This window comes from Rana temporaria, chromosome 1 (assembly GCF_905171775.1).
Source record: "Rana temporaria chromosome 1, aRanTem1.1, whole genome shotgun sequence".
Taxonomy (NCBI): Eukaryota; Metazoa; Chordata; class Amphibia; order Anura; family Ranidae; genus Rana; species Rana temporaria.
Window position 1 is genome coordinate 362,664,146 of NC_053489.1, and position 24,313 is coordinate 362,688,458.

Below are 24,313 nucleotides of genomic sequence, written 5' to 3' on the forward strand. Positions count from 1 at the left end.
TGGGGCAAGCTGTGTGCTTCCACTTTTGGGACTGGCTGGCATTTTAGTAAGTACATTTCCCCATATGGTAGATTTACTCTCTGCTTTACCTGTAAACTTTTGTGCATGGTTTTAATGAATGGATGGAATCTGATTTAATGAATAAATGACTACACTATATACATTTTCCAGTGGCTCCAGTGTAGTGAGCGTTACTGCTAGGCTTGATCTATTGGTGGTGCTGGCAGCCACCTGTGCAAGTGGAGGATCACAATAAGGATGGATTCCCATACTGTGATACCCTGTCTGTGCTAAAAACACTGTCTGCTGCCTTTCTGATACAGCTTAAAGGATAAGTCCAGCCTAAGCTTTTCCTCTGGGTCACAGGAGTGCCATTCGTTTGGCACTCCTGTGACCCGTTTTCAGTGGAGAGTGGTCTGAAGTCCGCTCTCCGCTGACGTCATTGCCATCAGTCGGGGCAGCGCGTCATCATGACTTCCAAGTCTGGATCCGCCAGCTGCCCTTATTGATGGCAGCCTCTCCCCACCCCTCCACTGCTCGGCGCTCCAATAAGCGTGGAGAAGCAGAGAGTAAAGAGGCTGACTGACAGTCAGCGACTTTCCTCTCGGGGATCTGTGAGAACTGAGCCATCGGCAATGTTCGGTGGCTTGGTTCTCAGTGCAGACACAGATCCCCATCTGTGTCTGCACTGAGAACTAAGCCACCGAACATTGCCGATGGCTCAGTTCTCACAGATCCCCGAGAGGAAAGTCGCTGACTGTCAGATGGAGCTTCGGTCTGATTCTCCATCCACCGGGGTAAGTACAACTCTAAAAAAAAAAAAAAAAAATGTAACCCATACTTCTCTTTTAATAGCTAGCTGGTGAGTGTGCAAAGGTAGTGGTTTGGAGCAACACGTGGTGATTATATTTGGACTGTTGGATGAAAACTACACATGGACTACTGTTGGAGTTATTATTTACCACTCAGAAGAATCACGTTTGCGGGATGTTTTATACACTTTTTAAAGTCACATTTTTGTTGGTTATTTTTGTCCTAAGTTTATAATTTACACTTTGGTTTTTGATTATAAGTTTATTATATTCATTCCTAAATCACTTAGGTGCTGCACTTTGGTTTTCACATTTTATTTTGGGGTTTGTACACTTATGTCACTTGCTAGCTGCATAAACATTCTCCTTTTCCCTAGCGCTGACTATTAGTTATGAGTATTCACAAAACAATGTCAGATCTCGTAACATGCCAGCAAGCTGATCACCTGCTGATTTTGTTTTGCTCCAGCATGTTCTAACATGTTCGAAAAACCACAGCTCATACACCATTATAATGGGCTCCTAACTTTTCTAAACCAGTTTAGATTTTAATTAATGTGGCTTTGTGTTCTGTTTTCCTTCATGGGAAACCATACAGTCGGATGACATTTCCTTGACTGCGTTCTGTCGTCCTCCCATTACAAGGATATTTCCCATTACAGGCCTTAGATCAAACAATCATGCTGTTCCCAAAGCTGTGAGTTACACCATGGCCACAGCTGGCATTTCACTTTCCCTGGAGCCTTGCCATACAGTACTGCTTGTGCACTGATTTTTTATTTATTTTTGTCCATGGTGTATAAGAGAGAACCCTTCTTGCAAGCCTGAAACAGACTGGTCATCTGCTCTGAGGTCTGTAATGGGGACTATATTCTTGTGAAGGGAGCACAATAAAGGACAGTCAAGGCAAAGTTATCTGAATGTGTATCATAGATACACATGGATAGTGAATTATTTAGCCTTGTTGCTTGAACCTTGAGGACCCCTGTGTGTTTTATTGAGGTAAAAATACCTCTGACACACCTGCAGAGATAATCTTAGAACATGATTATTGTTTATTGATATTGCTTAGAGACTCTGTAACTTGAGAGTTTGTATACAATATTGTATTGATGTTTAGAGACCCATTTGTTACACGGTTTGAGAGAAGGCCTTTTACTAAAATGTGTTTTTATAAAATTAAGACTGACCTGCCTTGTGTGTGTGTGTGTGTGTGTGTGTGTTTTTTTTTATGTATGTGAGACAGTCTAGCATTGTTTTACAAAAAGCTTTGCACAAGGTGTTCAGTGATAAAATGTTCCGTAACTGTCATATCATGGATGACCCCCTGCCCGATTTTGAAATTTGAGCAGAGGTTGGTTAACCCAAGCAGAAAGTTGTGCAGGCAGTGGGCAAGAAGATGTTTTATTGGAATGTGGTAATTAAAACGGCAGCTCATGAAGAAGCTACCTCTTCAGAAATCATACCTTGAGTGTTAAAGTCTAGACACAAAAATGTGTGGGAATGGTGTGGTGTGTATAATCCTGATTTGCTAATACCACAGTAGTTGGTATTTAATGAGGAGTAAGAAGACAAGATAGCTCAAGCAGATACTGTAATGAACCTACCGGAAGACCGTTTGTGTAGTCTGACCTGTATAAGTCACACATAATGCCCCATATATCACCCAGAACTGAAATAACAAAAAATATTTTGTAGCAAATGGATAAAAGATCCTGGGGGGGAAAAAAAAATATTATTTTATATGTTGCATTTTTTAGTTTGGATGGTGAATGATTACTTGTTATGGCTGTGAACTGTGACTGTATGCTGTGTTCATTGTCATTAGCAGTCTAATAACTGAATTTATGTATTATATTTTTTTATTTGATGGCAATTACTTTAGTAATTATAAACATAAGAAGATTATTTCTAATTTATATATACATATAGGGCAGGGTTGTCCATAACCCATTGACCTTCCTGGGCCACATTGGAAGAAGAAGAATTGTTTTGGGCTGGCTTCACATCCACATCCATTCTTACACTTGCACACAGTGAGGGATTTTGTAAAATTAGAGTCAGGTGATTAACCAATTATACCAAGCAGAGGTTAATGATCAACTTCATATATAGTTACATAGTAGGTGAGTCCAAGTCCAATCTATGTGTGTGATTATATATCAGTATTACATTGTATATCCCTGTATGTTGTGGTCGTTCAGGTGCTTATCTAATAGTTTTTTTAAACTATCAATGACCCCCTGCTGAGACCACCACCTGTGGAAGGGAATTCCACATCCTTGCCGCTCTACAGTAAAGAGACCACTACGTAGTATAAGGTTAAACCTCTTTTCTTCTAATTTTAATGAGTGGCCACGTGTCTTGTTAAACTCTCTTCCGCAAAAAAGTTTTATCCCTATTGTGGGCTAACCAGTATGGTATTTGTAAATTGAAATTGTATTCCCTCAAGTGTCTCTTCTCCAGAGAGAATAGGTTCAGTGCTCGCAGCCTTTCCTCATAACCAATACCCTCCAGACCCTTTATTAGCTTTGTTGCCCTTCTTTGCACTCTTTCCATTTCCAGTACATCCTTCCTGAGGACTGGTGCCTAGAACTGGACAGCATACTTTAGGTGCGGCCAGACCAGAGTCTTGTAGAGCGGAAGAATTATCGTTTTATCTCTGGAGTTAATCCCCTTTTTTAATGCATGCCAATATTCAGTTTGCTTTGTTAGCAGCAGCTTGGCATTGCATGCCATTGCTGAGCCTATCATCTACTAGGACCCCCAAGTCCTTTTCCATCCTAGATTCCCCAGGAGGTTCTCCCCCTAGTGTATAGATTGCATTCGTATTTCTTTCTCGTACATCACGGGACACAGAGCAGCATATTCATTACTATGTGGGTTATATGGAGTACCTTCAGGTGATGGACACTGGCAATCTCAAACAGGAAATGCCCCTCCCTATATAACCCCCTCCCATAGGAGGAGTACCTCAGTTTTTACGCCAGTGTCTTAGGTGTTGGTCATGGTTTAGCTTGCCTCCGCATCCTTGGGATTAGGTGAGCTAACCGGTTCTGTCCAAAGGCCTCAGCGCTAAAGTGGTCAGTAACCGGACCCCAAACCCTTGGGGTATAGCCCATAATGCTTCTCTTTTTAGAGAGCTGGACCCTGGGCCCAGAACTTAGAAACCTTTGGGGGCCTAATGTTTCTGTTGCCAGAGTGCTATATGGGCCCAGGACAGTGGATCCTTCATAGGAACCCAGGGCCTGAAGGTCTAGACAGCCCCACGGAGATGGGGGAAGATTGGGCCTCTTGCTTGGCAAAGTCCTGCGGCATGGAGCAGGTAAGTGAGGGGAAACTTGCGGAACTTGGTTCTTAGCAGGTTTTTCTGGGGGGTCACAGGGGACATGCCTAAAGTTATGCTCTGCATCTGGCAAAGTAAGTCACATATCTTAATGATAGGATGGCTTTATGTGTTATTTCCCCATAAGAGGTGACCTCCCTAGTAGTATTGAAGCATTGAGTGGCTGTGTGTGTGTGTTAAGAGAGCTGTGCTTACCTGCAAGCCTCCAGGCGATGCTGCATGGGTTTCTTCCTCCTAGCCTGGATGACAGGCAAACGCTGGCCTCCTCGTGGGCTCCCTTAGCCCCACCCCCCCCCCCGTCGGCGGGCGCGCGCGCGTCCCCGTTTTATGAGCGCAAATTCGCGCCGTTAGCTGAGGGGGGAAGGGCGGGTCAGTTGGTTTAAGGAAGGGGCGGCCCTTCCTTTCGTTCCATCAGCTCAGTTTATGCTGGAACTGAGGAGGAAGAGACCAGAGCGGCAGCACGGGGCGCCGAGGACACACAGTGGCCAAAAAAGATATTACAGTCTTCATAAGACTGTCTAGCCTAGAAATAGGCTGTTCTTTTCTATCTCAGCAGTTTTTTGGCAATACTACTAAGGGGGACAGAATGTTTTTTTCTTTCTTGGGTTTAAAAAAAAAAAAAAAAAAAAAGAGAAAATCCATCAAAGGGAGAGAAGGCATTTTTTCCCCCAAACGGGTTTTTGGACAATAATTGTTATAGTTCCAAACACCGACAAGTTAGCGGGCGTACCTCGGTATTGTACCATGGCATCCGGGTCAGAGGGTACAAGAGGTGGGGATTCCCCCAGAGAATCTGAGGTCTCGGAAAAAATTATGCCGCTGCTTTCCCGAGAGGGAGCCTTGGGGCCATCGGGATCTGGGGCTGGAGCTGGCTCGGGTCAGTCCAACCCTAGGATGGTCACGGACGAGGTATTGTCCACCTCATTAAAGGAGATGGAAAAAAGAATGGAAAAGATGATAACCATGGCTCTGCGGGGCAAGAAACGGAATAGATCTCCGTCGCCCGAGCATGGACCCTCTGAGGAGGAGGTCCTTTCCGCAGGAGAATTGGAAAACCTCTTGGACAAGGACCAAGCAGGTTCGGGGATCGAGGATTCGGATAGAGAGGAGTCTGGGGCAGTCTCCCAAAAGGAGAGCTGTTGGGTTCAAGCCTTAACGGACTTGGTCCATAGTGCTTTCAACTTGCCAACACCAGATCTCCAGGTATCGACTGTTTCAGCTTTGGGCTCACTAAGGGCGCCTCAAAACAACGCAGTTTTTCCGATCCATCCTCTGCTAGAGGAAGTTTTGTTCCAAGATTGGATCAAACCAGACAGAGTCTTTTTACCACCTAAAAGATTCTCTGCCTTGTATCCTATGGAAGATAAATGTTCCAAGAGATGGGCAACCCCTTCGGTGGACGCAGCCATCTCATGTGTTAACAAGTCTTTAACATGCCCTGTAGAAAACATACAGGTGTTCAAGGATCCGGTTGATAAACGCTTGGAAGCACTACTTAAAAACTCCTTCACTACTGCAGGGGCAGTAGTGCAGCCAGCTGTGGCTGCGATTGGGGTTGCACAAGCATTATCGGATCAAGCTAAGCAGATGCTTAAACTTATTCCTGCCCAGCAGGCAGAAGAATTTTCGGATGTCCCTAGGGCCATACGCTTTACGGTAGATGCGATTAAGGATTCTATCCAGCAAGCGTCACGTTTATCGTTATCCCTTATCCATATGAGAAGACTCTTATGGTTAAAGAGCTGGGAGGCAGAGCCCCCATGCAAGAAGCTCCTGGTAGGGTTTCCCTTCCATGGAGGACGACTCTTCGGAGAAGACCTGGATAAATACATTCAGACTATTTCAAGCGGCAAAAGTACTCTTTTGCCAACCAAGAAGAAGTTTCAGGGGCCTGCGTTTAAACGACAGCACTCCCCTGGGCAGGGGCCCTCTAATGCCAAACAGTATCGACGGCCTCCTGCAAGATCAAACTTTAACTTCAATAGCAGATCGCAGGGCCAGGCTGCTAGAGGCAAGAGGCAGTGGTTTCGCAAACCAGCAAAGCCAGCCCCCAAGCCGACCTTATGAAGGGGCGCCCCCACCCACGAAGGTGGGGGGAAGGCTGCGTCTCTTTTCAGAGATTTGGGAAGCCAGCATTCCCGACAAGTGGGTACGGTCTTCCGTGGCCACGGGCTACAAATTAGACTTCCTAAGGTTTCCTCCTCCTCATTTCCAGGAGTCAAGGATTCCAAACGATCCGGAGAAGGGAGCCGCATTAATGACGGCATTAAATCACCTACTCTCCCAGGAAGTAATAATAGAGGTCCCAGTCCTAGAGCAAGGGCTGGGTTTCTACTCCAACCTATTCATCGTCCCAAAGTCCAATGGAGATGTCAGGCCAATTTTGGACCTAAAGATGGTAAATGCATACCTAAAGGTCCGCTCATTTCGGATGGAATCCGTGCGGGCAGCAGCTGCCACACTCCAAAAGGACGACTTCATGGCTTCCATAGACATAAAGGATGCCTACCTTCATGTCCCAATTTATCAGCCACATCAAAGATATCTACGCTTTATGGTGGCTTCGCGTCATTTCCAGTTCGTGGCGCTTCCCTTCGGGTTGGCTACGGCCCCCCGGGTGTTCACGAAGGTCCTAGCCCCAATCCTAGCCAAGCTAAGGATCCAAGGGGTCACGATCCTAGCGTACTTGGACGACCTCCTAGTCATAGATCACTCGTCTCCTGGCTTGGAACGAGCAGTGGCCCTCACGGTCCAATACCTCGAGAGGTTCGGCTGGGTCCTAAATCAAGACAAGTCAGCATTCCAGCCCACAAGGCAGTTGGAATATCTCGGCATGAGGTTAGACACAGAACAACAAAGAGTGTTTCTACCTCTGATGAAGGTCAAAGCCATCAAGGAATTAATCCTACTGGTTCTAAGCAAAAGGGAACCAACTATTCGCCTATGTATGCGGTTACTAGGCAAGATGGTGGCCACATTCGAGGCGGTACCGTACGCCCAGAGCCACACTCGCATCCTGCAGGCAGCCATCCTGTCAGCATGGAGCAGGAGGCCACAGGCCTTGGATATCCCTTTGCCGCTCTCATCAAGAGTCCGACAAAGTCTGTGTTGGTGGTTAGACCCTCAGAATCTAGTGAAGGGGAAGTCTTTCAGCCCAGTGGCTTGGAAGATAGTAACCACAGACGCCAGCCTGACGGGCTGGGGAGCAATTTTGGATGGTTGCACTCGCCAAGGTACTTGGGCAAAGCCAGAGAGGCAGTTGCCCATCAACATCTTGGAGCTCAGTGCTGCTCGACTAGCCCTCAGGGCTTGGACGTCCAAATTGCAGGGGTTCCCGGTGAGAATTCAATCAGACAATGCCACGGCCGTGGCATACATAAATCACCAAGGGGGAACCAAGAGTCAAGCCGCTCAGAGAGAGGTGAGCTTGATTCTCCTATGGGCAGAGGCTCATGTGCCCTGCATATCGGCAATATTCATTCCAGGAGTGGACAATCTTCAGGCGGACTTCTTAAGTCGCCAGACTCTGTTGCCGGGGGAATGGTCTCTACATCCACAAATCTTTCAAGCACTCTGCCAAAGATGGGGAGTGCCGGACGTGGATGTCATGGCATCGAGACTCAACAAGAAGCTAGACAGGTTCATATCCCGCTCAAGGGATCCGATGGCCTGCGGAACCGATGCGCTGGTTTACCCTTGGCATCAGTTCAAACTTCTTTATGCTTTTCCCCCGATCCAGTTACTACCCCGCCTGCTGCGCAGGATCAGGGTGGAGCACATACCAGTCATCCTGGTAGCTCCAGCATGGCCCAGAAGGGCATGGTATTCACTAATCCTAAAGATGGTAGTGGGAGACCTGGACTCTTCCTCTACGGCCAGACCTGCTATCGCAAGGTCCGATCCTCCACCCTGCCTTACGGCATCTAAATTTGACGGCCTGGAAGCTGAATCCCTGATTCTCAGGGGTAGAGGTCTGTCTCAGAAAGTAATCTCTACCCTAATCAGAGCCAGGAAACCGGTCTCTAGGGTGATTTATTACAGGGTCTGGAAGGCCTATGTAGTCTGGTGTGAGTCCAAGCGATGGCTTTCTCGCAAATTTACCATCGATAGAGTATTAAGTTTTCTCCAGCTAGGAGTGGATAAAGGACTGGCATTAAGCACAATCAAAGGACAGATTTCGGCTTTGTCAGTGTGGTTTCAGCGGCCGCTGGCCACCCACTCGCTAGTTAAGACCTTCATTCAAGGGGTCTTACGTATTAATCCTCCAGTTAAATCCCCGCTTTGTCCGTGGGATTTAAATCTTGTTCTGTCAAGTTTACAGAAACAACCTTTTGAGCCGTTGGCTGAAATTCCTTTGGTTCTACTGACAAGGAAGTTAGTATTTTTGGTCGCCATGGTTTCCGCCAGAAGAGTGTCGGAACTGGCCTCCTTATCCTGTAAGGAACCATATCTTATTTTGCATAAGGACAAGGTCGTTCTCCGCCCTCATCCTTCCTTCCTACCAAAGGTTATATCCAGTTTTCATCTAAACCAGGATTTGGTATTACCATCCTTCTTTCCTAAACCTACTTCCAGAAAGGAAGGGTTGCTGCATACCTTGGATATTGTCAGGGCCATGAAGGCCTATCTTAAAGCTACAGAGAAGATCCGGAAAACAGATGTGTTGTTCATTTTACCGGATGGGCCCAAGAAGGGGCAGGCAGCTGCAAAGTCCACCATCTCAAGATGGATTAAGCAGTTAATCACTCAGGCTTACGGCTTGAAAGGGTTGCCTCCTCCGTTATCATTAAAGGCTCATTCTACTAGGGCCATGGGCGCTTCCTGGGCAGCACACCACCAGATCTCTATGGCTCAAGTTTGCAAGGCGGCAACCTGGTCTTCTGTCCACACGTTTACAAAATTTTACCAGTTGGATGTAAGAAGGAATACTGATACAGCCTTTGGGCAGGCAGTACTGCAGGCTGCAGTTTGAGACCCTCGGATTCCGGGGGCTCCCTTTTGAGTTAAATTTAATATTTAAAATTATTTTTCTCAACTAAGTTGGATTTATTATGATTTGAGTATATCTCTAAATTAAATCCTTTTGTCTTGGAGATGTTCTCCCTCCCCTCATTGTAAGCATTGCTTTGGGACATCCCACATAGTAATGAATATGCTGCTCTGTGTCCCGTGATGTACGAGAAAAGAAAAAGGGATTTTTAATACAGCTTACCTGTAAAATCCTTTTCTTGGAGTACATCACGGGACACAGAGCTCCCACCCCTCTTTTGGGGACCATTTTGGGAGGCATACTGCTTGCTACAAAACTGAGGTACTCCTCCTATGGGAGGGGGTTATATAGGGAGGGGCATTTCCTGTTTGAAATTGCCAGTGTCCATCACCTGAAGGTACTCCATATAACCCACATAGTAATGAATATGCTGCTCTGTGTCCCGTGATGTACTCCAAGAAAAGGATTTTTACAGGTAAGCTGTATTAAAAATCCCTTTTTTTGCCACCCAAAAACATTATTTCAAATTTTTCTACATTGAACCTCATTTTCCTTCTAGTTGCCCACCCCATTAATGTGTTCAGATCTTTTTGCAAGGTTTCCACATTCTGCGGATAAGTTATTGCCCTGCTTAGCTTAGTATCATCTGCAAATAGAGGTTGCACTGCTTTCCCCATCCTCCAGGTTGTTTATGAACAAATTAAACAGGATTGGTCCCAGCACAGAACCCTGGGGGACCCCACTACTCACCCCTGACCATTCCATGTATACCTCATTTATCGCCACCCTCTGAACTCACCCTTGTAGCCAGTTTTCAATCCATGTACTCACCCTATGGTCCATGCCAATGGAGCTTATTTTGTACAGTAAACGTTTATGGGGAACTGTCAAATGCTTTTGCAAAATCCAGACACACCATGTCTACGGGCCTTCCTTTATCTAGATGGCAACTCACCTCCTCATAGAAGGTTAATAGATTGGTTTGGCAAGAACGATTCTTCATGAATCCATGCTGATAACTGCTAATGATACTGTTTTCATTACTAAAATCTTGTGTATAGTCCTTTATCATGCCCTCCAAGAGCTTGCTTACCATTGATTATTAGGCCAACTGGTCTGTAATTCCTAGGGATGTATTTTGGGCCCTTTTTTAAATATTGGTGCTACATTGGCTTTTCTCCAATCAGATGGTACCATTCCAGTCAGTAGGTTGTCAGTAGAAATTAGGAACAATGGTCTAGCAATTACTTGACTGAGTTCCCTAAGTACCCTTGGGTGCAAGCCATCTGGTCCCGGGGATTTATTAATGTTAAGTTTGCAAAGTCTAATTTTAATGCTGTACTCTGTTAACCATGGAGGTGCTTCCTGTGATGTGTCACGAGGATAAATACTGCAGTTGTGGTTACTGAGTACCCCCGATTCCCTTGTAAAGACTGAGGAGAAGAATAAATTCAATACCTTCGCCATCTCCCCATCCTTTGTAACCAGATTCCCTTCATCATTCTTTATGGGGCCAATATGGTTTGTCCCTCCCTCATGCTATGAAAGTCTGCATCCGTTTCCTCTCGGAGCTCCTTTTGGGAGTGATCTGTGTGGATAGCTGCAGGACACACGCCCCTTTCTCTTATGCATAAGTGTCCTAATTAGTCTGTCAGTCACAGGAGAGGAGGTGGTGGCGACACAACATTTTTGTGTGTCAGGTTTCCTCACTGTAGGAAATCAGAGAGGATTGTAGAGGACTGGCTACTCTTTTCCTGACCATACTGGGGGCAGATGGCTTTCTATTGCTTTGCTGTATGAGGTAAGACTGGTTATTTTTAATTTTGATGTTTTATGTTTACATCCAATTTAATGTGCATGCACATTCTGACCCATTGATTCCTAATGATGGTCCATACTTCACTCAACACTGACACACATACAGCTTGTATAACTCTGCACTCTGTAGAATACATACACCTGACCCCTGCACTCTGTACAGTGCATATTCCTGACCTCTGCACATTACATACAGTACTCCTAAAACTCTTTACAGTGCATAATCCTGACCCCTGCACTCTGCACATTACATACAGTACTCCTAAAACTCTGTACCGTGCATACTCCTGACCCCTGCACTCTGCACATTTACATACCCAACATTTGGAGTGGCGTCCTATGTGCACCAGTATTATACCGACGCTCATAAAAAGTGGGTGTGGTCAGTAGTGTATTTAAGGATGAATTTTTTAAAACATCTTCTACTTATGTCAGGGGCCACACTTGAGGCCTCTTATATCAAGTAAGTTGACCACCTCTACATAACAGATTAGAAGGCTGGCAAGTCACTATTTTGAGGGGGTTCAAATACCAGTTACTGCGAGCAAAGCAAAAGAAAGTGAAAGTATTTTGTTCTGGGACATAAAGTAAGTTTCATACATACAGTTGTATTCAAAATTATTCAACCCCCTCTGAAATTGATTGTTTTGGCCAGTTTGACATTGATTTTGATCATTCAGTCATCCTGCTTACAATTAAATCAAAGAGGCACGTGTAGGTCAGAAAAATATAACATAACATTTATAATGAAATAACCACAAATGTCTTTTCTGAGCTCACATCATTATCAGTTTTATTCAACCCCCAAGTGACATTCAATCTTAGTACTTAGTACAACATCCTTTTACAGTTATAACCGCTTTTAAACGTGAAGCATAGCTTGACACAAGTGTCTTGCAGCGATCTACGGGTATCTTTGCCCATTCGTCATGGGCAAAAGCCTCCAGTTCAGTCACATTCTTAGGCTTGCGCACTGCAACTGCTTTCTTTAAGTCCCACCAGAGGTTCTCAATCAGATTTAAGTCTGGTGACTGCGATGGCCACTCCAAAATGTTCCAGCCTTTAATCTGCAACCATGCTCTAGTGGACTTGGAGGTATGTTTGGGATCATTGTCCTGTTGAAAGGTCCAACGTCTCCCAAGCCTCAGGTTTGTGACGGACTGCATCACATTGTCATCCACTATCTTCTGTTACTGAAGAGAATTCATGGTACCTTGCACACGCTGAAGCTTCCCTGTACCTGCAGAAGCAAAACAGCCCCAAAGCATGATTGACCCCCCGCCATGCTTCACAGTAGGCAAGGTGTTCTTTTCATCATAGGCCTTGTTCTTCCTCCTCCAAACATAGCGTTGATCCATGGGCCCAAACAGTTCTAATTTTGTTTCGTCAGTCCACAGAACACAATCCCAAAACTTCTGTGGTTTGTCCACATGACTTTTGGCATACTGCAGTCAACTCTTCTTATTCTTTGGAGACAGCAAGGGGGTGTTCTGGCATGGAGGCCTTCATTACGCAGTGTGCGCCGTATTGTCTGAGCAGAAACTTCAGTACCCACATCTGACAAATCTTTTCTCAGTTCCTCAGCAGTCACACGGGGACTTTTCTCCACTCTACGCTTCAGGTAGCGCACAGCAGTCGAAGTCAGCATCTTCTTTCTGACACGACCAGGTAGCGTTTCAACAGTGCCCTTTGCCTTGAATTTGCGAATGATGCTTCCTATGGTGTCTCTTGGTATGTTTAACATCTTTGCAATCTTCTTATAGCCATTGCCCTTCCTGTGAAGAGTAATCACCTCTTCTCTTGTCTTCCTGGACCATTTTCTTGACTTCCCCATGTTTGTAACCACACCAGTAAATGTCTAGAAGGAGCCGAGTATCAAAGTCATTTTAAAGCTGCCTAATTGGTGCTTATTAGGCTTTATTGCTGCTCCCTGACATCCACAGGTGTTTTCAATACCTGATTGAAAACACTTCAATGAACCTCTGTTCTTCAGAGTGGTAGTCTTTAAGGGGTTGAATAATTGTGTAAATGAAGAATTCACAAAAGAAACATTGACTACTGTATTACAAAACCAATTGATGTCTTTTTAGTTGCATATGGTTCTTTAAGAAGTCCTTGTAGGATTTCATTCTGAATACAATTACAAATGTACACTAAATTCCCTAAAACCCTTTACAGCATTGGGGGTTGAATAATTTTGAACACAACTGTAGCTCCTGTATGATAGTATAAGCAGGTAGCCAGTCCAGTTACTAAGTGATACACAAGCCTCATTAAAGTAGGACCAAAGCTAGTGTGGTCAGCAACAGTGGCAATGCTGTCAATTCAGAAAGCATTGGACAGGAATAGGTGTGGACAGGTGCTAATTGACAAGCTAAAGGATTATAAACACTGATAAAATAATGCTGATAGCCATGCCCCCTGCAACATGTTTTCATCCCACTGTGTGCAAGCAGGAACAGCCTACATGACAGTGGTAACTCTGCTCTGAATTCAGGAGCGGTGCAGCATTGTGGCCGCACCATCATAGAAAGTTGTATCGGGGAGACTTTACTGGATTTTTACAGGCAGGATCAAAAGGTGTATGTGGAAATATGCAGGAGGACTAAGGGAAAACAGTGCTTGAGACTATACCATAGTTTTTTTTTAACAAGAAAACTATAACATACTTTTACTTGCTAAACTGGAATAAAAATGCAGATCAGTAGTTCTAGCTTCCATACTTGCTGTAATTCAGAGACACTTTTTCAAATAGCAGTAGGTCGACAGGTGTCATTGAAAGTGTTCTCCCACATTGACATGTGATTTTACAAAGCTATGTAATGCCAATATAACATGTATATATTCATTACTACAGTTTTACAGGTGGAATAATCCCACTGGGGAATGTTCTGTTTTCTCTGTCTACAGTGATCTTTAGTTATTCGGGTGGCGATGGATTATTGTTTCTATAGAAGCATTTTATTAGCTAATCTGTAACTACTGCAAACGTGTGCAAAACCCTGCACTCTCTGTAAAACTGTGAAATAGTGGTTAGCTAGTTAATAGCTAATCAATAAGTGATTTTTACAAACTTTTTTATTGTCCTTCGTTTCTACTATTCCATATCAAATTTAGATGCTGTAGGGAAAAATGGCATTACTTCTAAGCATTATGAACTCAATCTTTGTGTATACAAATTATAATAATTTCACGTCCTTGTACTTCAATTCATGTAGTGTACTGTATGTATGGTCAGATAAAAAGAGCTGTCAGTTGCAGAGGGTTGCTATGGTTACAGGCAGATATGCCCATCATGTTGAAGGAAACCGACAAGCATAGGCAAGTTGTAGAGAGAACCAAGACAGAGAAAAGCTCATTTCAGTGCTGCCAATGACACCTCATGTTTTTGAACTGCTGCTTTGATCTAGAAGAAAAATAATGAAAATGATGCATATGGCCCGACAGAAAAGTCCTTTTAATTAGAAAAAGGAATATCACACACTGGATGTATGCACAACAATTTTTTTTTTTTAAAAACAACCTCACCCACTCCACTCATTCCTGCTTACTCCTGTCACTCTAGCACACAATTGATGTCCTCAGTACAGATGGCACTGGTTGGTGGCACTGGTTTGGAACTGACAGATGGCACTGGCACTGGCAGGTGGCACTGGTTTGGAACTGACAGATGGCACTGGCAGGTGGTACTGGTTGGCATTGGCAGATGGCACTGGTTTGGAACTGACAGATGGCACTAGTTTGGGACAGATGGCACTGGCAGGTGGCACTCATTGGCAGTGGCACTGGTTGGCACTGGCGGGTGGCACTGGTTGCACTGGCTGGCAGTGGTTGGCACTGGCGGGTGATTCTGGTTGGCGGTGGCACTGACAGATGGCACTGGCTGGTGGTTGCACTGGCAGGTTTCACACTAACCCGAGTGTAACTGTGTGAAACTAACAGAGAGAAAGGAGCTGTCGACTCAATGCCGGGGGTGGGTGGGACCTAGCAGCTAAATTACACCAGCCAATGATTGGGCTGCTTTAGAAAGGGGGTGGGGCCACATACACGCAGTGGCCCGCCCAGATACCATCCCATTGGCTGGTCTAATATAGCTGCTGGGACCCGCCCAGCCTGGCCGGGTCCTGCCCACCCCTGACATCGAGCTGACACCTCTCTGTTACTTGTCAGTGGAGAAGGGAGGAAGAACGGTGGTCAGTATAAAATATCGGCCTAATTTTTATAATAATCGGCCGATGCCGATTTATCAAAATTGGCCAAATATCGGCCGATATATCTGTCTACCTCTAATCGAGTTCAGGCTCAGGTAAGTATTTTGGGGGGGGGGAAGAATGTCCCACGATGTGCATGCTGCTGGATTCTGTATACATCCTCACCACAAGGCTGCCCTGTCTGCTTATTGCTCCGGAACTTTTGCCACTATGTGGGTTAACAGCTTTGGGTCTCTGGGTAGGATGTTTATTAACATGCAGTTCCTCTTAAGTTTTTTTATTTTTTTCTACGTTGCTGAATGCTGAGAACATTACGCTGTTGTCTGAATGGGCCCATAGCCTTCTGTAGGGGTGCATATTGGATGCACACAAAATACATTGCTGTAAGCAGCATTTTATTACACCTCTGTGATTGAGCCCCGACACATTTCACAGATCCATCATTTGTAATCATAGGTTTTCTGTGGGATGGGAAAGTTGCTTACAGAATTAACTGAGCAGGCAGATGTTTCCAGGGTTACCTTGAGTAGCATGTAAATGTAGCAAAGCAATTTATTGTCTTCTGGGATACATGATATCTTTTTTTTTATTTATTTTTTATTATTTTATTTTATATGCAAAACACACAAGTTTAGACATGGTACGCTTATGTGTAGTATTTGTTTGGCTGCCTGACCTGTTTTATAGCTCTGTGAAACTAGGCATAAGTCAAGATTATGATGGAGAGCAGTTTGTTTCTAAATGCAGTTGTAGGATTATCTTTGAATTAGGATAAACATGCATAATGTTCTGCTTTTAGTAGAGATATACAAGCCTCCCTGTTCTTTTACCATCTGGGGGCTACTTAATTCAGGATTCCACTATGAAAAAAAAGAAAGGATTTGCTTCTTCTCAATAAAGATGGCGAGAAGGCAGAAGAGGCTTTGTTTATTGCTACATTGTCTTTACAATTTTATAGAGCATAAAGTCAGAACATGGTGGCATTCTATAAAGCACATAATAATTTGTATGTATGTGTGTGTGTGTGTGTGTGTATGTGTGTATATATATATATATATATATATGTGCAGTGCCGATCATATAATGTATAGCACATTTAATGAAGCAAAGTAAACTACAGAATATATAGCGCAGCAGAGTATAATAATTAAAATAAAGCATAGGTATATAGTGAAACAAACAAAGAAGAATGATGTAATCTAGAGCCAAAACAAATAATCGATTACAATTTTCATACTCGATTAATCGGCCAGTAACATAATGGGGTTAAAAAAATTAGCCCTTTATAGTACGAAAAAAGCAAATCGCTACTGTAAACATTACTTTCACTGTCCCACAGTAAAACATGAACCCCTTACAGTAGCGATTATTTGCTCTTTTTGTACTAATTTTAGTTTGTTTAACCCAAGTTTTGTTTAACGCAAAATCAAATTTTTTGGGGTTTTTAAGGTTAACGCAGGCCTCGACAAAATCCGGGCGCCAGGTCGCAATTGCGACAAGAAATTGTGACCTGGCGCCTGGGGAAGCTTAGGGCTGCAGAAGGCCGCAAAGCCGCGGCCTCAATTGCCGGCGCAGGGCGCGATCGTGGCAGACCCGGCCGGTAATTGAGGCCGCGGCTTTGCGACCTTCACAGAAGGAAGCTGAGGCCTGCAGAAGGAATCTAGGAGTGGCCATCTTGTGGTGGCGTTGGCATTACAGGTTACATTACATTACAAGTAGCAAAAAACCGCAGTTCTAATGGGTTTTTCACTGCCATCTCCTTCCCTCCAATTAGAACCCCGAAACATTTATATATATTTTTTATTCGAACACCCTAGAGAATAAAATGGCGGTCGTTGCAATACTTTGTCACACCGTATTTGCGCAGCGGTCTTACAAGCGCACTTTTTTTGGGGAAAAAATACACTTTTTTTTAATTAAAAAAATAAGACAACAGTAAAGTTAGCCCAATTTTTTTTTATACTGTGAAAGATAATGTTACGCTGAGCAAATTGATACCCAACATATCACACTTCAAAATTGCGTCCGCTTGTGGAATGGCGAAACATATACCCTTTTTAAAATCTCCATAGGCAACGTTTAAAATATTCTACAGGTTGCATGTTTTGAGTTACAGAGGAGGTCTAGGGCTAGAATTATTGCTCTCACTCTACCAATCGCGGCGATACCTCACATGTGTGGTTTAAACACCGTTTACGTATGCGTTCGATTCTGTGCGCGAGTTTGGCGGGAGGGGGTGCGTTTTTTGGCTCCTAACTTTTTTAGCTGGCTCATAGATTCCAAGCAAATTTGTCAAACCCTATATTTACGTATTAATCAGAACAATGATCGGCCAACTAATCGATTATGAAAGGGGGGTTAAGGGGGTTAAAATAAAGTAAAGGGCTTGTTTTAGTGCACGTTGACAGCAGTGGGGTTAAACACCAAACATTAAAGTGGTTGTAAACCCCTTTAACCTACAGCCAAGCCTATATTAAGGCTTACCTGTAGGTGCAAAAAATATCTCCCAAACCTAAAAGGTTTAGGAAATATTTGCAGAAAAGACAGGCGCGGGTAGAAATCGGGCGCAGGCGCACTGAGCGTGCCGCTTCTAACGGCGATCATGCAAACATAAGGAGAACATACATACTTTTTGGAGATAGTGTCACTGGTGGAATTTTCAGACCTAGACAAATCGATGGAGTGATCCCTGCTGAGCCAAACGGAGCCTGTACATGGACACGTCCGTGTGAAAGGGCCCTTTTTTAGATCAGGGGTGTCCAAGATGGTTATGAATCGCACCTTATTCATGTCATCAATTTTCGGCAGCACCTATATTTATGAGCAACTATTTTCATAGATGAAACACACAAAGGACAAAAATTCAAACCAAAATTTCTAATGTCCACCTTGAGAATTCATTGAGAATTGCTACTACATCAAACCCAGATTATGATGTACTAGCTTATCAAAAACCATGTCAAATATTAAACTAGTTTTATGATGCCCTCTTACTTTTATAATAAAAAGTATTACAAAAAATAAAGTTTTATTACTCGGATGCATTATCTATATCTTTGATGGTTTACTTGTGATCTGGTCGACTTTCTGCTCATCAGCTATCCTTATTGCACACCGGTGCGACTTGTCATGTAATTTAACAGATCAAAGTTCGCATGACAAGTCGCACACTATTTCTGGAGATGGGAACCGTTCATATCGATGCGACTTCGACTTGCACCGATTTTGAAAAAGTTCCTGCACTATTTTGGGCGATTTGATGTGCCACTTGCATTGAGATCTGTGCATGAAGTTGCACAAATGTCTGCAAGCCGCACATGAAATTGCCCTGTCCAGCGGCTTTGAAATTGCGCAGATGTAGTGCAATTTCAAAGCCGTATTCGGTGTTAACAGGGGCTTAGTGTATTTTTCTGTTGCCCAAATACTCTTCTTCCAATGTGACCCGGGAAAGTCAATAGGTTGGACACGCAATGTTTACCCATATACACTCTACTGTAGAAATCGATACGGCTATGTTTCTTCTGAGCCGGTGCTTAAAGTGGATGTAAACCCACTCTCATCTTTTTTAAAGTAATAGCATAGTGCTCATCTATAAGGATATACATGCCTCCTGCATGTATTCTTACCTTTCAAATATCTCCCCCTTCTTTATTTGGAGCCCCGTAAAATTGTGGATTCAGTGGGCGGGCCTGATGTACGGCGCCTGGTGGGCGGAGTCATGACATCTCCAGACTCTCCGCCCACCTCTACACTCGCGCCTGGCCGGAGTGAAAAGTGCGCGCACAAGAGAAGAAGAGCGCGCTCATGGCTGCTGTCAATTCATGTGTCACTGTCCAGTGACAGTCGGGCATGATGGTGTGGCGAGGACAGCTCTGAGCACGGATCCCCCTGAAAGCCAGGGGAGGGAGAGAAGCAGAAGTGGCTGAGCTAAAGCCATGCAGAGAAATCGGTGCTCACGGCTGTCCCTCCGCTGTACCGATCACCTCCGTGTTCTCCTCCACCAACCAACTTCCCTCACCTTCTTCTATGTCCCCCCTTCTCTCCTCCTTATCCGCCCGCTGTGTCTTCCTCCTACATGCCCCGCCCCCTCGTCCCCCGCAGTCGGCTCCCCTCCTCTGCTCTCCCGCGGGCTGGGGGGGTTAATCTGTCAGGATGGAGAGCGGAGGAAAGGACCGTTATATATGTCATTTAATGGTCCTTTCCTTTTCTGAATGGGACATAGAGAGAGCGTTTGTTACCGAACGCTCCCTCTGTCTTGCGATAACTGAGCAGAGTAACCTGTGTGTTACTCTGCTTCAGTTTATATATGGAGGGGAGACGCTGTCCTCTCTCCATTAATTTTCAGTGTGAGAAAGGGAGTGGGGAATCTGTCACCTCATTCCCGTTCTCTGTCTCAAAGGGGAGATGTCAGAGGTCTGTTTTGACCCCTGACATCTCACCAAAGCCCCCCAACAGAGCTCATAAATAAAACTGCAATGAATATTAAAAAAAATAATTGTAGAAAAAAGATAAAAATAAATAAATACTGACATTGACACAATATGACTGTAAAAAATAAATAAAAATGACGCCGACCACTGACACCAACCATTGCCCCATCCCCCCACCCCCTTTCCCAAAAGCACTGTGAAAAAATGTAAAAATAAAACCCCACCCTCCCTTCAACAGTACAAAAATAAATTGTAAAAAAAATAAAATTGTAAAAATGTATAAAAATAAAAAAAATCCACTGGTCTCAAAAAACCTTTTGAAAAAATAAATAAAAAAAATGTAATTGTAAATTGTAATTGTAAAATAAAAAAAATATCTGACACAATCCTGACACCATCCTGCACGTACTACCCACCACTGTACACTCTGCATTCCTGTGATTCGCACCGCATTGCTGTTCAGATCAAATGCGATGTCTGTGTGATGCGATTTCAGCCATACAAACTGTATGGCTGAAATTGCATCACATTCGGACCAAACACGCACAGGCACCCTTTTTTTGGTCCACACCAGAATCACACATAGGTGTTCACACCCATGTGATCCTATTCATGTCCTAGCTGTCAGTTCGCAGTGCGATATATGAGCTGAAATGGGTGTGTCATTACCATTGTATGACACTCCCCAGCAGTTTTGCATATGGCAGTGTGAACTGCTCTGCGAGTTGGGAACCCGCAGTGGATTCGCAGGGTTCCCGAATCGCACCAGTGTGAACCAAGCCTCAAAGCATATAGCCTACTGCCATATGTGAACTGCTTAGGACATGAATCGGATCGCATGGGTGTGAACACCTATGCGATTCTGTTGTGGACCAAAAAAAGGGTCCTGTGCGTGTTTGGTCCAAATGAGATGCGATTTCAGCCATACAGTTTGTATGGCTAAAATTGCATCGCATGTGAGATGAAGAGCAGTGCGGTGCGAATCACTTGCAATCTCGCACAGCGTACTAATGTGAACCAGCCCTAAGTTCATTCAGCCTTACTGGGTGTAAGTATAAAAAGTGAGAAATCCACCCCTCCCCCACATAACGCATTCTGGTAAATGACTAAATGTTTTGAATTTTTTTGAGGTTTACATCCACTTTAAAGTTAAACTCTGGGCTACCTTTCGGATGCAGTAAATAAAGTTATCTTCTAAAATAGTTTTGAAATACTGTATACTTCATGTTGAAAAATTAGTGGATGCTTGTCCATCTCACCTATGTGAGCTTGTATGGCATCCTATTTAACAAATTGGCATATATTTGCCGCTCTACTGGGAAGTCTTTCCACCAGATGTCTATGGGAATTTTTGCCTATTCAGCCAAAAGAACATTGCGAAGTCGGGTACCGGTGTTAGTTGAGAGGACCTGACCTACAATCCATATTCCAAGTGAAGTAGAATTTTTTTTATTTATTTTAGATGGCGTAAGGGAGGGTTATAACCCCTGCAAGCTTTATTTTTGCCATCTGTGTGCTATTGGGCAGATGTTCCTTCCCTTCCTGCCCCACAGCCAAAACAGGAAGTGAGAGAAAATCCCTTTAAACTGAGGGAGTTCCGGTTTGTCACCAGAACTAGTGACCCAGTTGGATAATATCCCCACCATTCCTTGCATATTTCTGTTCTGGAGACAACCCAAAATGTTGTATTGTCCTTTTACTTTCACTTTCGATGATGATGGTAAATGGGACTAATAGAGAGGATAGATCTCCCCAACGGGGCACAGACAGCAATACATACTTGACAAGTGTTCAAATCCCTCACCACACAATCCAAATCTAAAAAAAAAAAAAAAAGTTTGCCTTTAATACAGCAATACAGTATCCCTCTCGTCCACTCACACAGTTTTACATTCTTTGAAAAGAATGCAAGTGTGAGTGTAGGAGAGGGGACAGAAGAGGAGGGTGTATTGGAAAGTCTGGACAGGATCTTTACACACAGGCAGCGACTGAATTTCAGCGCTGTGCAGAGCACTGGCATCAGTGAAGGGGGAGAGGGGGGTGGGGGCATTTCTACAGGAACCATTAGTTTGCAGAATGTTGGGAACACTTCTTTACAGATCAGGTATATCCAGCCCCAATTTTCCGCTTTAAGTGTTTTCACTCTTTGAATGACAATTGCGCGGTCATACAACACTGTTACCCACATTACATTTTTATAATTTTTTCCCACAAATAGAGCTTTCTTTTGGTGGTATTTGATCACCTCCTGCGGTTTTTATTTTTTTGTTAACATTTTTTAAAAAGACTGATAAAAAAAAAAAAGAATGCAATATTTTGTTATATTTTCCTCCTTCATTGATGTACGCTGATGAGGCTGCTCTGATGGGCACCGATAAGGCTGCTCTGGTGGGCACCAAGGTGGCACTGATGGGTGGCAGTGATGGGCAGGGCCGCTGATAGAAATCATGGGGCCCTGTAGAGCCTACCTGACGGGGCCCCCTTCAGCCCCGCCCCTGGCCCCTCCCCAGATCCCACCTTGAAACAAAGTGCAGGTTTGTCTACAAGTAATATTTATTTTTCATGGCATGGCACTGTCTCTGCAGCACATTACGGCATGGGTGTCTTTGCAGGCAGCACATGCTTTATGGGCCATAACGCATGTGCTACCTGCAGACAGTGCCGCCAATGCCATATTGTGCTGCAGACAGTGCCACCCATGTCATGCCACCAATGCCTTATTGTGCTGCAGACAGTGCCACCCATGCCGCCAATGGCATAATGTACTGCAGACAGTGCCTGCCATGCCGCCAATGCCATATTGTGCTGCAGACAGTGTCACCCATGCCGCCAATGGCATAATGGGTGACACACACCTGTGTTAGCCGAGTCCCAGGAGTCACTTTCTCCCTGCTGCTGCCTGGACTTGAGCGTCTACAAGCTATGCAGAGGGAGGGGAATTACTCCATGGCGCCAGGGCACGGGAAGGCAATACGCGCTGGCCGGGACGTGAGCCAGCATGAGGAGCGGGCATGAAAGAGGCATTCTTTCGCGCCCGAAATAGAAGAAATTGTCCTTCCCCCCCTGCCGCCACATAGATGAACACTGCAGTCTGGCTGGAGGATTTTTTTTTCTCTACATTAGTTATCTGTTCAGGTTGCTGGGCCCCCCTCCTGGCCAAGCCCGGTACAACAGGTCCAGTTATACTGGCCTTATCAATGGCCCTGGTGATGGGTACTGATGGGTGGCAATGATGGGCACTGATCAGCACTGTTAGGTGACACTGATAGGCAACACTGCTAGATGGCACCACTGGTGGGCATTGATAGGTGGCACTCGTGGGCATTAATAGGTGGCACTGTTTTGCACTGGTGGGCGGCACTGATCAGGCGGATGTGCCTCTTCCACTCCAGGACCGATGTCCCTTGCACAAAAGCCGGTGATCTGCTTTTTTTTTCTTTTTCTCATGCTGTCGGCAGATTACCAAGCTTTTGTTTACATCACGTGATCAGCTGTCATTGGCTGACAGCTGATAACGTGGTAAGGTGCCAGGACCGGCCCCTTACTCGGATCTGTGATCCCCCGAGTCTTAGTGACTCGGTGATCACAAGCGCACGCCATGTCTATTGACGGCCTCCCGGCAAAGTAGATCTGCGCTGTAGCCGTCGTTCGTCATTGATTTTAATCCTGCTTTTTCATTATCGCCGCGACATGAACAGTTTCATTGCTGGCAATGGGCGACTTGTCATACAATTTGGAACTGTCAAATCCCATGAAAAGTCGCACCGGTGTGGATGGGGGCTTTATGTATATTTTGTAGTTGGCTGACTATTTAATTTCTAAAATCCTATCTTTGACTACATATTATTCATAATACCAGGTGTGATCTCTGTTGAAAAACTTAACAGCTTACAGTGTATTTATCTTTTGTTTCAATGGATATTCTGATTTTCCTATTTCAATTCTTTTTTTGTTCTGTATGTGTCTTAAAGTTCTGAGCCCCATAACCTGTAAGAAGCTGTAAAGATGACATTGTATCACTAATACAATATTGCATGTATTTGTAGAGATTGACCATCTCGTACCTTGCTGTATACTTTATTATTTATTAACAAACAGCGCCACCTAGAGATACAGCCGCTATCACACAATGTAAACAGTGGAAAGGTCTTACAGCATTCATAACATTTGCCATGTAAATCAAGTAGAAAAAAAACACAAGTATTATTCATCCATAATCCATAATCATTTTAGAGAACACTTTTTTAGCCCTGGTTCACACTGGGTACGATTTGGAACGATTTGAGATGCGATTTGACATGTCAAATCGCATCTCAAATCGGCGGCAATTGTCGGCAATGGCACTGTCCTAATCAGTGCGACGCCGCATCTGCGATTTCAAAAAGTAGTTCCTGTACTACTTTTTGCGATTTCGGGCCGCGATTTACATTAAATCGCGGCAAAATCGCAGCTGCGAAATCGCGGTAAAATCGCGCATTTTACCGCGATTTTGAATTCGCAGCAGTGTGAACCTAGGCTTAGTGTCCATTTGTTTCTACTTTCAACATGCCTCTTGGCTGCTGTGTGTGGCTACTTGCACAGCATGTTGTAACGAAGCAAGGAAGAGACCAATAATAGTGCTAAACTGCAATGACCCAATAGAAGTTCTCCTTATTCTCTGTGTAAGTTGGGCTGTCGGTCATAATGATGATATTGGATCTGGGGGG

General features: G+C 44.4%; 1 protein-coding gene across 1 annotated transcript in view; it reads left to right on the top strand.

Annotated features, from left to right (window-relative positions):
- HCN2 (hyperpolarization activated cyclic nucleotide gated potassium and sodium channel 2) overlaps window positions 1-24,313 on the top strand; it is a 112,575-nt gene that overhangs the window by 31,325 nt on the left and 56,937 nt on the right. The gene's annotated exons all lie outside the window — the stretch shown is intronic.